The sequence below is a fragment of the Ranitomeya variabilis genome, chromosome 2, assembly GCF_051348905.1.
Source record: "Ranitomeya variabilis isolate aRanVar5 chromosome 2, aRanVar5.hap1, whole genome shotgun sequence".
NCBI lineage: Eukaryota > Metazoa > Chordata > Amphibia > Anura > Dendrobatidae > Ranitomeya > Ranitomeya variabilis.
This window is the reverse complement of record NC_135233.1, coordinates 490,294,704-490,307,648: the sequence shown is the minus strand read 5'-3', so window position 1 is coordinate 490,307,648 and position 12,945 is coordinate 490,294,704. Positions and strand designations below refer to the sequence as shown.

Below are 12,945 nucleotides of genomic sequence, written 5' to 3'. Positions count from 1 at the left end.
CGGTTTTCTTCTGCTCCTGTGTTGTGTCAACCAGATGTTTCACTTCCTTTTCAGGTGGAGGTTGATGCTTCCGAGATTGGAGTGGGGGCGGTTTTGTCACAGAGAAGTTCTAATGGCTCGGTGATGAAGCCATGTGCATTCTTCTCTAGAAAATTCTCGCCCGCCGAGCGCAATTATGATGTGGGTAATCGGGAGCTTTTGGCCATGAAGTGGGCATTTGAGGAGTGGCGTCATTGGCTTGAGGGTGCTAAACATCGTGTGGTGGTCTTGACTGATCACAAGAATCTCATTTACCTTGAGTCTGCCAGGCGTTTGAATCCTAGACAGGCTCGTTGGTCGTTATTTTTTTCTCGTTTCAATTTCGTGGTTTCATACCTGCCAGGTTCAAAGAATGTGAAGGCAGATGCTCTTTCCAGGAGTTTTGTGCCTGACTCTCCTGGAGACACTGGGCCTGCTGGTATCCTTAGGGATGGGGTAATATTGTCCGCCGTATCCCCAGACTTGCGACGCGCATTGCAGGAGTTTCAGGTGGATAAACCGGATCGATGTCCACCAGAAAGACTGTTTGTTCCGGATGATTGGACCAGTAGAGTCATCTCCGAGGTCCATTCTTCTGTGTTGGCTGGTCATCCTGGAATATTTGGTACAAGAGACTTGGTGGCCAGGTCTTTTTGGTGGCCTTCCTTGTCTAGGGATGTGCGTACCTTTGTGCAGTCTTGTGAAGTGTGTGCTCGAGCTAAGCCTTGCTGTTCACGGGCTAGTGGGTTGTTGTTATCATTGCCCATCCCGAAGAGGCCTTGGACGCACATTTCCATGGATTTTATTTCTGATCTCCCGGTTTCACAGAAAATGTCCGTTATCTGGGTTGTGTGTGACCGCTTTTCTAAGATGGTTCATTTGGTGCCCTTGCCTAAGTTGCCCTCCTCCTCTGAGTTGGTTCCTTTGTTTTTTCAGAACGTGGTTCGTTTGCATGGGATTCCGGAGAATATCGTTTCTGACAGGGGATCCCAGTTTGTGTCTAGATTTTGGCGGACGTTTTGTGCCAAGATGGGCATTAATTTGTCTTTCTCGTCTGCATTCCATCCTCAGACAAATGGCCAGACGGAGCGAACTAATCAGACCTTGGAAACTTATTTGAGGTGTTTTGTTTCTGCTGATCAGGATGACTGGGTTGCTTTTTTGCCACTGGCCGAATTTGCTCTTAATAATCGGGCTAGTTCTGCCACGTTGGTCTCTCCTTTTTTTTGTAATTCGGGGTTTCATCCTCGTTTTTCCTCTGGTCAGGGGGAATCTTCGGATTGTCCTGGAGTGGACGTGGTGGTGGACAGGTTACATCAGATTTGGAATCAGGTGGTGGACAATTTGAAGTTATCTCAGGAGAAGACTCAGCAGTTTGCTAATCGCCGTCGCCGCGTGGGTCCCCGACTTCTTGTTGGGGACTTGGTGTGGTTGTCTTCTCGTTTTGTCCCTATGAAGGTCTCTTCTCCTAAGTTCAAGCCTCGGTTCATCGGTCCTTATAGGATCTCGGAGATTCTTAACCCTGTATCTTTCCGTTTGGATCTCCCAGCATCGTTTGCTATTCATAATGTGTTCCATCGGTCGTTGTTGCGGAGGTATGAGGTGCCTGTTGTTCCTTCGGTCGAGCCTCCTGCTGGTGGAGGGAGAATTGGAGTATGTTGTTGAAAAGATCTTGGATTCTCGTGTTTCCAGAAGCAAACTCCAGTATTTGGTTAAGTGGAAGGGTTATGGTCAGGAGGATAATTCCTGGGTGGTCGCCTCCGATGTTCATGCGACTGATTTGGTCCGCGCCTTCCATAGAGCTCACCCTGATCGCCCTGGGGGTTCTCGTGAGGGTTCGGTGACCCCTCCTCAAGGGGGGGGTACTGTTGTGGATTCTGTTTGTGGGCTCCCTCTGGTGGTTACTGCTGGTACTGGGTGACTTTGGTGGGTTGCGGCCTTTGGTTTCCACCTGTCCATCTGAGGCTGGGTGTTTCCTATTTTACCTGGCCTTTCTGTCATTTCCCTTGCCGGCTATCAATGTGTTCAGATGTGCTCTGTTTGGTTCCTGCCTACCTGCTCCCAGATCTTTCAGGATAAGCTAAGTGCTGATTTTCAGTTGTTTGGTTTTTGGTCCAGCTTGCTTAGAATGTCTCTATGCTAGCTGGTTGCTCTAGTGGACTGTGGTTCTCCCCATGTGCCATGAGTTGGCACATGGGTTCTTGTAATCTCAGGATGGTTTTTTTGATTAGGGTTTTTTGCTGACCGCTCAGTCCCCTTTTGTATCATTCTGCTTTCTAGTTTTCAGCGGGCCTCTATTTGCTAAAGCTATATACATCATCTCTATGTGTGTGCCTTCCTCTCATTTCACCGTCAATACATGTGGGGGGCAACTATACCTTTTGGGGTTAATTCCTCTGGAGGCAAGTGAGGTCTTGTTTTCTCTGCAGTACTAGTTCGCTTAGGCTGGTGCGTGGCGTCTAGAACCAACGTAGGCACGCTCCCTGGCTATCTCTAGTTGCGTTTGTCAGGCGTAGGGCAGCAGTCAGCCCAGGTTCCATCACCCTAGAGCTCGTCCGATATTTATTATACTTTGCTTGTCCTGTGCTATCCCTCGCCATTGGGGATTCATGACACTCATCCATTTTAAGATGCACATTGTGATAATCTCTGTCTTGTCAAACTGCTTTCTGAACCATACTCGCCTCCAGCCATAGCGTGGTAGCTGTGGCGTACAAGGCATCTACAGGTGTGTTCTTACACAACTCCTACAAATGAGCACTACGATCGTCCGCAGCTCTATTTTTCTCCTGAGAATACAGTGCTATATGAGCACTTTTGTCCCATCTGGATTTTCTAAAGAAAAAAAGAGCACTTCATTGGTGGTTGCAAGTAGAAATATTTTTACAATAATATTAAAGAGGACCTGTCACTTGCTTCAAAATATTGAACTAAATATCTTGTAAAAACTACCCTGATTCTGCCACTCTTTTCATTTTTCAGTGTGTACACTCCATTGCAGAAATATTTACATTTGTTTCTTTTGGAGCGCCGTATGAGAAATTTCTGATTGCAGTCCAACTGGGAGTTTCTTTAGAGTCTTCTCTAAGAGTGTGCGCTTTCACCTCTTCCTCCCAGTTGCTGCCAATCACAGCTCAGCAGCTGTTCTAACAGTCTAGCAGTCCCAAAATGCTGCCGAGAAGTGTTGAGCTATACCTTCCGATATTCAAAAGTATCGGTATCGGATTGGATCGGCCGACATCCAAAAAATATCGGATATCGCCGATACCCGATACCAATGCAAGTCAATGGGACACAAATATCGGAAGCGATCCTGGATGGTTCCCAGGGTCTGAAGGAGAGGAAACTCTCCTTCAGGCCCTGGGATCCATATTCATGTAAAAAATAAAGAATAAAAATAAAAAATATGGATATACTCACCCCTCCGATGGCCCCTGGCTCTCAGCGGTGCAACCGGCAGCCTCCGTTCCTAAGAATGCAGTGAGTGTAGGACCTGCGATGACGTCGCGGTCACACGACCGGTCACGCGACCAGTCACAAGACCGCGACGTCATCACAGGTCCTATACTCACTGCATTCTTAGGAACGGAGGCTGCCGGTTGCACCGCTGAGAGCCAGGGGCCGTCGGAGGGGTGAGTATATCCATATATTTTATTTTTATTCTTTATTTTTTACATGAATATGGATCCCAGGGCCTGAAGGAGAGTCTCCTCTCCTCCAGACCCTGGGAACCATACGCACCGCACACGCCGAAGATGACTGGGAACTTATAGGAACTTCCGATTCCGATTTCCGATATCACAAAAATATCGGAACTCGGTATCGGAATTCCGATACAGCGAATATCGGCCGATACCCGATATTTGCAGTATCGGAATGCTCAACACTACTGCCGAGATGTGATTGGTCGCATCTGAGAGAAAGATGTAAAAGCAGATGTCCCCAGAGAGGACTATGAAGGAATGTCCAGTTGGAATGCAAGCAGAGATTTCACATACTGCCCTGTGCTCCAAAAGAAACAAATGTGAATATCTCTGCAATGGAGTGACGAAGTGCAAAATGGAAAAGAGTGCAAGAATCAGGGGAGATCAGATATTTTTAGAAGGTATTTAACTCATTTTTTAGCAAGTAACAGCTCCTTATTAAAATGTTACTTTTCCTTGAGGAAAGGAGGATTTTTAAATACAGTAATAAGAAACATCACCCCGAGTGTGCCCCTGAACTGTATGTGACATCTTGCAAAACTGTGCCATGTAGCAATTTTATCTGTAATGAGAGCTAAATGAGAGGCAACTAATGTTTTCTTCATTTAGTAGATTGATGAGGTTTATGAGGAAGGATTCCTTACCAATTTCAGTATTTTTTTAAGCAGGGCCAGTATGCATTTTATATAATTACGTACATAGAAATTCATTTTAGCATTTTATAGTTTTATTTCTAAGCATGTTGTACAAGCGCAATGTGAGATGCCTACTGGAAGTAAATGAGCTATTGTTAGGCCTAGTATATGATTTCCACATTCTTTGTATAATCTACATGCCAAATTACTGCTTGGTCAGCATGATCGCTACTGGATCATAAGGACTAGCTTAACGCAGTGTATATGATTCTTCACTCAGTATATGATTAATTTCTACCATGGTGTCTGGGTATTGTAGCTAGGCGGTATCATGCCAGGATAGGTAGTAGACTGTATGCGGTAACTTTAGAATTTTCTGTACAGGTAATGTTAGAGAAGAATCATTAATCAAGCAGAAAATTTGTTGTATTATTATTGCATTACATGTCGATTTTAACTCCTGGTGACCGCGTGAATAGTGTTTTTTTGCTTCGGAATATTAGGTTTTAAGTATGGTTAAGAAGCTACGATTATTTGATGTATTATTTTTTTTATAGTAAAGCAATTTATAATAACCATGTATAATTTGAAGGATATAACACAATCACAAATATGCCCCCTGACTAGGGAGACACTGGAACAGACAGGTTTGGATGCTTTTGAAAAAACAGTATGTGATCGATCCCTTCCACCAGCATTTGTACAACTTTACTTAATAAAATGGAATAATGACTGCTGCAAATGTCACCCCCAAGTGGCTGGATAGTATTAGGGCGGGTGCAGATAACCGTATTTTCAGCCCAAGTGCGATCTTTAATACAGTCCGGGTCCTGAGCTAGGCCGGCCAATCACATCCATCCATGACAATACTTATCATGGCAGTGATGGCTGCGGAAATGCCCACAGTCTAAAAGCATGTTGATTGCAGCCTTTCAGCATGCTTTATTAAACTGGCGAACTGAAGCGTAAAGTAAAAACTCAGTGTTCAGTGTTCGGTAGCACACACTAGGAGTCTTGTACGGACCCCGAATTTTCCTGTTCGGGTTTGCTCATCCCTACTTCTAAGAAGTTCAATTATGGGCTGAGCTCCATGGGAGTGCAAAGATGGGAGTGCAAAGATGGCAGTGAAAGACGCTCTCAGAGATTGACATCGGCATCTAGATATTTAAGAAGCGATCAGAGCTAGCTCTAGTAGCTGCAGCTAGAGGCAGTTATGGCCTGTATAAAGCAGCTGGTGGCAGCCGTATATTGAATAGATCTGGCTCCATATACTCACAGCCAAACATAGGACTTACTCTTATTTCCTTTGTCAAGAAGGGGTTAAATGTTATAACGTTATAAATGTTATAAAGCTTAACATCATTTTTTTGCTCATGAAAAAGCCAGATGCCACACTGACGGTAAAAAGTGCCAAATGAACCAAAAACTGTTGAAAATCTGAACTAGCAAACTGATGAAAATAAGTATATTACTTCAAACCTATTAGAAAAAAAACTGACATGTTAAGTATTACAGGTTTTCTCCATGTTATAGCTGCCATCTTCACAGACTGCACTGCTCTCCTGTTCTCACAATGGCTGCTGATGGAAGAACAGATAACCAGACCAGTTCATCAACCTCCTCCCTTCAAGGTCTGCTTAATTGGAGAATCAAGGAAGTCTTGGCACTCATGTAGGTTTTTTGTTTCCTTTACTTGTCAAATCTAGATGTGTTTCGGCAAGAGCAGAGCTCCATCAGATGTGGCTATGTCCTGATGAAGAGGTGTGTGTACTTCGAAACATGTAGATTAAAAATCACTATTATACAAACTCCTGGCTTTGGATCCTTTATCACCTCATCAGCAGGGTGGAATCATCCACGTTTTCTCTCCCAAATCCACCGTTTCAGCCGGATTACCTGTGGACCTGCAGCAGCTGGAGTCTCTATACCTATACATTGTTAAGTGATCACAACTAATTCAGGTTAGCACAACCTTTATTTCTTTTGAATTGATGTATCACGGTTAAGACCCTACTGTGTTTTTTCTGCTCCCCAGCTCCTGCAACAGCAGTAAGCAAAACGAACATGAAATCCCAACATATAATGAAGTCATGAAGTGACATCAATACATCTTTGTTAATTACAGAAGTAAAAAAAGATAATAACTAATATATCGGTTTCAATAAAATTCAACCACATACAAGTGCTTCTAACTAAATTAGAATATCATCAAAAAGCTAATTTATTTCAGTTCTTCAATACAAAAAGTGAAACTCATGTATTATTTAGAGTCATTACAAACAAAGTGATCTATTTCAAGTGATTATTTCTGTTAATGCTGATGATTATGGTTTATAGCCAATGAAAACCCCAAAGTCACTATCTCAATAAATTAGAATAATTAACAAAAAACACCTGCAATGACTTCCTAAACGACTAAAAAGGTTCCTTAGTCTGTTTCAGTAGGCTCCACAATCATAGGGAAGACTGCTGACTTGACAGATGTCCAGAAGGCAGTCATTGCCACACTCTACAAGGAGGGTAAGCCACAAAAGGTCATTGCTAAAGAAGCTAGCTGTTCACAGAGCACTGTATTCAAGAATATTATTGGAAAGTTGAGTGGAAGGAAAAAGTGTGGTAGAAAAAGGTGCACAAGCAACCGGGATAACCGCAGCCTTGAAAGGATTGTTAAGAAAAGGCCATTCAAAAATTTGGGGGAGACTAATATCACAAGGAGTAGACTGGTGCAGAGTAATTGCTTCAATAGCCACCACACACAGATGTATCCAGGACATGGGCTACAAGTGTCGCATTACTTGTGTCAAGCCACTCATGACCAAGAGACAATGCCAGAAGCATCTTACCTGGGCCAAGGATTAAAAGAACTGAACTGTTTTTGCTCAGTGGTCCAAGGTGTTGTTTTCAGATGAAAGTAAATTTTGCATTTAATTTGGAAATTATGGTCCCAGAGTCTGGAGGAAAAGTGGAGAGGAATACAATCCAAGCTGCTTGAGGTCTAGTGTGAAGTTTCTACAATCAGTGAGGGTTTGTGGAGCCATGTCATCTGCTGGTGTAGGTCCACTGTGTTTTATTAAGGCCAAAGTCAGCACAGCCGTCTACCAGGAAATTTTAGAGCACTTCATGCTTCCCTCTGCCGACAAGCTTTTTGGAGATGGAAATCTTATTCTCCAGCAGGAGTTGGCCCCTGCCACACTGCCAAAAGTACCAATATATGGTTTAAAAACAACAGTATCACTGTGCTTGATTGGCCAGCAAACTCGCCTGACCTTAACCTTCTCTATGGGGTATTGTCATGAGGAAGATGAGGTACACCAGACCCAACATCGCAGACGAGCTGAAGGCTGCTATCAAAGCAACCTGGGCTTCCATAACACCTCAGCAGTGCCATAGGCTGATCGCCTCCATGCCACGCCACATTGATGTAGTAATTAAAGCAAAAGGAGCCTCAACCAAGTATTGAGTGCATTTACTCAACATGCATTTCAGTAGGCCAACATTTCGGATTTTAAAATAATGTTTCAAGCTGGTGTTATAAAGAATTCTAATTTACTGACTTTTGGGTTTTCTTTGGCTGTAAGCCATAATCATCAACATTAACAGAAATAAACATTTGAAATAGATCACTCTGTTTGTAGTGAGTCTATATAATATATGAGTTTCACTTTCTGTATTGAAGAACTGAAATAAATTAACTTTTTGATGATATTCTAAGTTAGTGAGAAGCACTTGTATATACCGTATTTTTCGGACTATAGGACGCACCGGACTATAAGGCGCACCCAGGTTTTAGAGGTGGAAAATAGGGAAAAAAATATTTGAAGCAAAAAAAATGTGGTAAAATATTTAATAACATAAATAACATACTATTATATGTGGTGTTATTATATATAATAGTACGTTATTATGTTGGAAGCTGCGGGAGCAGTGTGGTGTCTGTAAAGTACTATATGAAGATGCTGGAGGGTGAGTATAAGAATGGGGGCACAGGGCTTATAGTGAAAGCACCACTCCAGCACTGCAAAATAACACTGGAGTGCTGCTTTAAAATCCCATGGGAGAACTATAACTCCCAGCATGTCCTGCAGATCCTATGACATGCTGGGAGTTATAGTTCACCAAAGGAGTGGCAGAGGGCTTTATTGTGTTTTGTAAAGACTAACCTCTTAATTGTGGGAGCCTGCTGTGGTGAGGTAAAAGCTGGAGCATCCCATGGCTGCACACACAGAGCCCTCTCGCTTGTTGCCTTTCCACAGCGCACGCGCAGGACATAAGAGGAAGCTGCAGATTCTAGGTGGGAGTCTGAAGGACCTGTGATGATGTCAGAAGAGGGAGGGCTCTGAGCTGCCATGTGATGGTCCAGCCCGCCCACTTCTGACATCACACAGGTCCTCCTTGTGCACCACAGACAGCTCAGCGTCCAGCACAGGCAGGTATGCAGCGATCTCCTGGCCCCTGCTGCTGCTGCCTCCTCCCCCGGACACACAGATTCTCCCCAGAATCAGTGCTGGGGAAACTGTGTGTCGCTGCTTAAGTGCCGCATTCATTTGCTGCTCCCAGCTCACCGCTCAGCTGATCGGTGGGCGGGGAGCCGCTAATGAATATTCACTGCACTTAATCAGCGGGGCCATGTGGTTTCCCCAGCAGCTGATTCTGGCAGTCTGGACATCCTGAAGTGGGATATCATTGCGATCCCACTCGCTGCTGCCCCCCTCCCCACATGCTATATCCCTACTATAAGACGCACCCACACTTTCCTCCCAAATTTGGAGGAAAAAAAGTGCGTCTTATAGTCGGAAAAATACGGTAATAGCACAATTAGGCATAGTATTAAAATCACACCGATAATTATGAGAAAATACAGAAATAACATCAGAAAAAAACAAAAAAAGAGAAAGCATAGAAAAACATAGCAAAAATGATCTCTGATCAAAACTAAATTGTATGTATACAGTGATACATAAGAAAAAAGAAAAGGGAACAGCACAGAAATACTTATCTTCGGGTGCAAATCCCCAGATAATCAGTCCAACGATCATCCAAGTTTTCATAGAAATTCAAAGAAGAGGCAGCACTCCATTATTCAGTGTAAAAACGTGCAGGGTTTAATTTACCCACATGTTCAGGCAATGTTTCAGCTCACAATGAGCTTTTCTCAAGCAGTGAGTATGCCCATGTGCTTCATATTTATACATTCCTTAATCATTCTTAATTGTGTGTAACCATGTAAACTTAATACAGTGTTTCTTAACCCCTTAGTGACGGAGCCAAATTTTTGAAATCTGACCAGTGTCACTTTATGTGGTAATAACTCTGCAACGCTTCAACAAATCCCAGTGTTTTTTCGTGACACATTATACTTTATGATAATGGTAAATTTAGGTCAATATGTTTTGTGTTTATTTATAAAAAATATCAAAACTTTGAGAAAAATGTAAAAAAATTAGCAATTTTCAAAATTTGCATAATTATCCCTTTAATGCAGTTGGTCAAACCACAGCAAACCATTAATAAATAACATTTCCCACATGTCGGCTTTACACCAGCACAATTTGTAATATGTTATTTTAATTTGTTAGCATTTTAGGAGGTTTAAAAATGTAGCAGCAATTTTTCATTTTTTCTAGGAAATTTACAACATTTATTTTTTTAGGGAACTATCCATATTTGAAGTGCCTTTAGGGGTCTCATATATTGGGAAACCCCCAAACATGATACCATTTTAAAAACAGCACCCCCACTACATGCGATAATGTAGAATTGATATACGTACCTTGTCAAACGGTGTAAGATCAAGACTTGTTGGTGTTGTATTAGAGTTGTTGCCTGATTGGATATAGCTCTAATTTTTATGTATTTATTTTTTTGTACTTTTTAGATGCACCAAATATGGAAGATATGCACCAGGTGGAACATGAACGTGTGAAGGACTAATATAATTATATTAATATCACAATGCCTTTCAATAAACTAAAACAAAGTAAAATATATGCGTTTATCATTATTTAATATATCATATATGAATGGATGGCTAGTTGATCTAAAGAATCTAAATTAGCAAAAAAAGAAAAGAAAAAAAGATAACAGCCTTAAAAGAAACAAATAGAGTGCTTATTAAGATGAATGTGGTACTATAGATAAATGAAATAATCAGGACTGGGGTGCTGCTACCTTTGTGTTTATGGTTGCGGTAATTTGGCCTGAAAGGGTTAAGTGCCGGACCTGTACAACACTTGATTCCCGGAGACAGCCTGAGCAAGGTGCCGTCCGGTGCGTCAGGGTGAGATATCGCACCTTAATATAGTCCTTATGGATCGTAATATAAGAAATAAGTACCCACTTCACTTAAACTACAAAATAAGCCTCTACAAATATGGCGCTGAGGAGATGACGCGCGCATGCGCACTTTGAAAGGTGTCACACAACTTAGGTGATTGGCTGGCCAACCATTCGGTAGTGATGACGTAATGAGACATGCGCAGTAGGCGCCCTCCACACAGAACATGCGTCCACACGGTAAAGTAATATATCTAAAACTAGATGGCAGCCCGATTCTAAAGAATCGGGAGTCTAGAATCCATATATACTTTATTTATTCAAATGTAAGAATAATACAATTAATAAATAATAGTAAGAAAGAACAAAAAATGGCTGCACTCACCAGCTCTTGACAATTCTTGTTATTTAAGGTACAGTTACACAGGATCCATGAACATGCTTATGAGGGGAGTGATGAAAGACATCAGACAACAACTTTGCGTGTTGTGGCAAATGCCACAACAACGGTTCTTTGCTTAAGAACAATAATGTAAATAATAAATAATATGTATCAATAACTATGTATATTGGTATGTTCTATGACATTTTAAAATATTTCATTATTATGTGGAAAAGCTCTTAGTACCCATACTGGCGCATACTTGTGTGCCCATCAGGTATTTTCACAGTAATTTTACATCTGATGGGTTGGTATGAAACGTTTTTAATCATCTCTTGGGCTTAGCTAAGCCTTCATTTTAAATAATTCTAATAAGTACAACAGAAATAAAAGCCTTTTTGTGTATCCAAATTTTTTGTGTTTATTTTTACAGAAGTGTAAAATTTAAGAAATCAACGTTCATAGTACACCGATGGGCTAATATAAGCATGCCCATCAACCACGTCACGATAGCCTTTGAACTGATGGGTCCTAACTAACTGATTCCTATTTCTTAATACTCAAACCTCTTTCACATCTGCATGTTTCTGATATTTGCAGAAGTAATGTTAAAAACAATACAACTTCCACACTTGGCACCAAAGAACTGACCTACAACACACTTTCAGCAAGTGCCATGCAATGTAGATGAAGCTTGGAGTTAACTTGCAGTAAATGCGGCAAACGCGGCTTCGACAATTGCATTAAATGCAGCCACAACAAAAACACTGGTAAGTGGAGATTTTGTGGCGAAAACTGCAGAAACCACATGTGCTGCACCTGCCGCAAGTGAAGTACAAATTCCGTATACATTGCATGCAACTTACAGCAAGAGTGGCGTGGGTCAGCCCTTAGGCAGGAAGTGCAGAAATAGCCTTTTTTCCACCATAAATTCTCCAAATAGCAGAAAAATGTTGATGTGAAAGCAAAATCTCTATTCTTTCCCTATCTATCTAAATATGTACCTATCTATATATCTATTTCTATGTACAGAACACACCTGGAGATAGAGATGTGTGTGAACAGCCATCCCACCCGTCTCTTACCTGTTCACAAAAACCTCACCTTTTTTAAAAACAAAATGAAATCTCTCAGCAGCTATACTGCTGGAGCTTCAAATACAGGTTCCTATCACCAAATACAGGCATTTGGATGATACACATCTTACATCTTGTACTTAATGTGTGTTCTACTTACCTATAAAAATATGTATTGATATATCATATTTCTAAATTTATGTAGATATGATATAGAGTTATTAACCCTATATGCTAATGAGTACGTATGTTATATACGTATTTCCTACATAAGTACTTAAAATCTATATGTCTATGGCTACACTAATTTTTTTTTGTTTTTGTTTTTTGTCCTTATCTCTATACATAGAATTTGCCTATTGCTGTCTATGTTATTAGAAAAACTGAATAATGAAAAAAAAGAAAAGTAACTTTAAACTAAAATATTTTTGTAGATAATATTACGTGTGAAGACTTTAGTACTATCAGCCAATAATTGTCCTTGAAGTGGTGTATTAACCACTTTAACCCTCACATTGCAACATTGCTTCACCCTGGAAAAAGCAACATACAATTGACCATGGGCAAAAGCAGGTTCTGGTAGATAAATGCCAACTCGATGGAGGGTCTGGCCTTGAGATTTATTTATGGTCATTGCAAATGCGGGCTTGATAGGAAATTGTCTCCGTCTTAATTTAAAAGGTAATCCAGTCTCTGATGGACACAAATCAATTCGTGGAATGAATACCACATTTCCTGCTGCTGACCCACTAATTACTTTAGCCAGTATGATATTGGCATGTAAGGCAGTGACAATGAGCCGCGTACCATTGCAGAGACCTTTGTTCATGTTCAGATTACGTAATAACATGACAATG

At 41.3% G+C, this 12,945-nt stretch overlaps 1 long non-coding RNA gene across 1 annotated transcript in view; it reads left to right on the top strand.

Annotated features, from left to right (window-relative positions):
• LOC143809650 (uncharacterized) overlaps positions 1 to 10,642 on the top strand; it is a 45,784-nt gene extending 35,142 nt beyond the window's left edge. The window contains exons 2-3 of the long non-coding RNA XR_013222365.1: positions 6,064 to 6,318; positions 10,233 to 10,642. This is a non-coding gene — a long non-coding RNA (uncharacterized LOC143809650). The remainder of the gene's footprint in view (positions 1 to 6,063; positions 6,319 to 10,232) is intronic.
• The last annotated feature ends 2,303 nt before the right edge of the window (positions 10,643 to 12,945 follow it).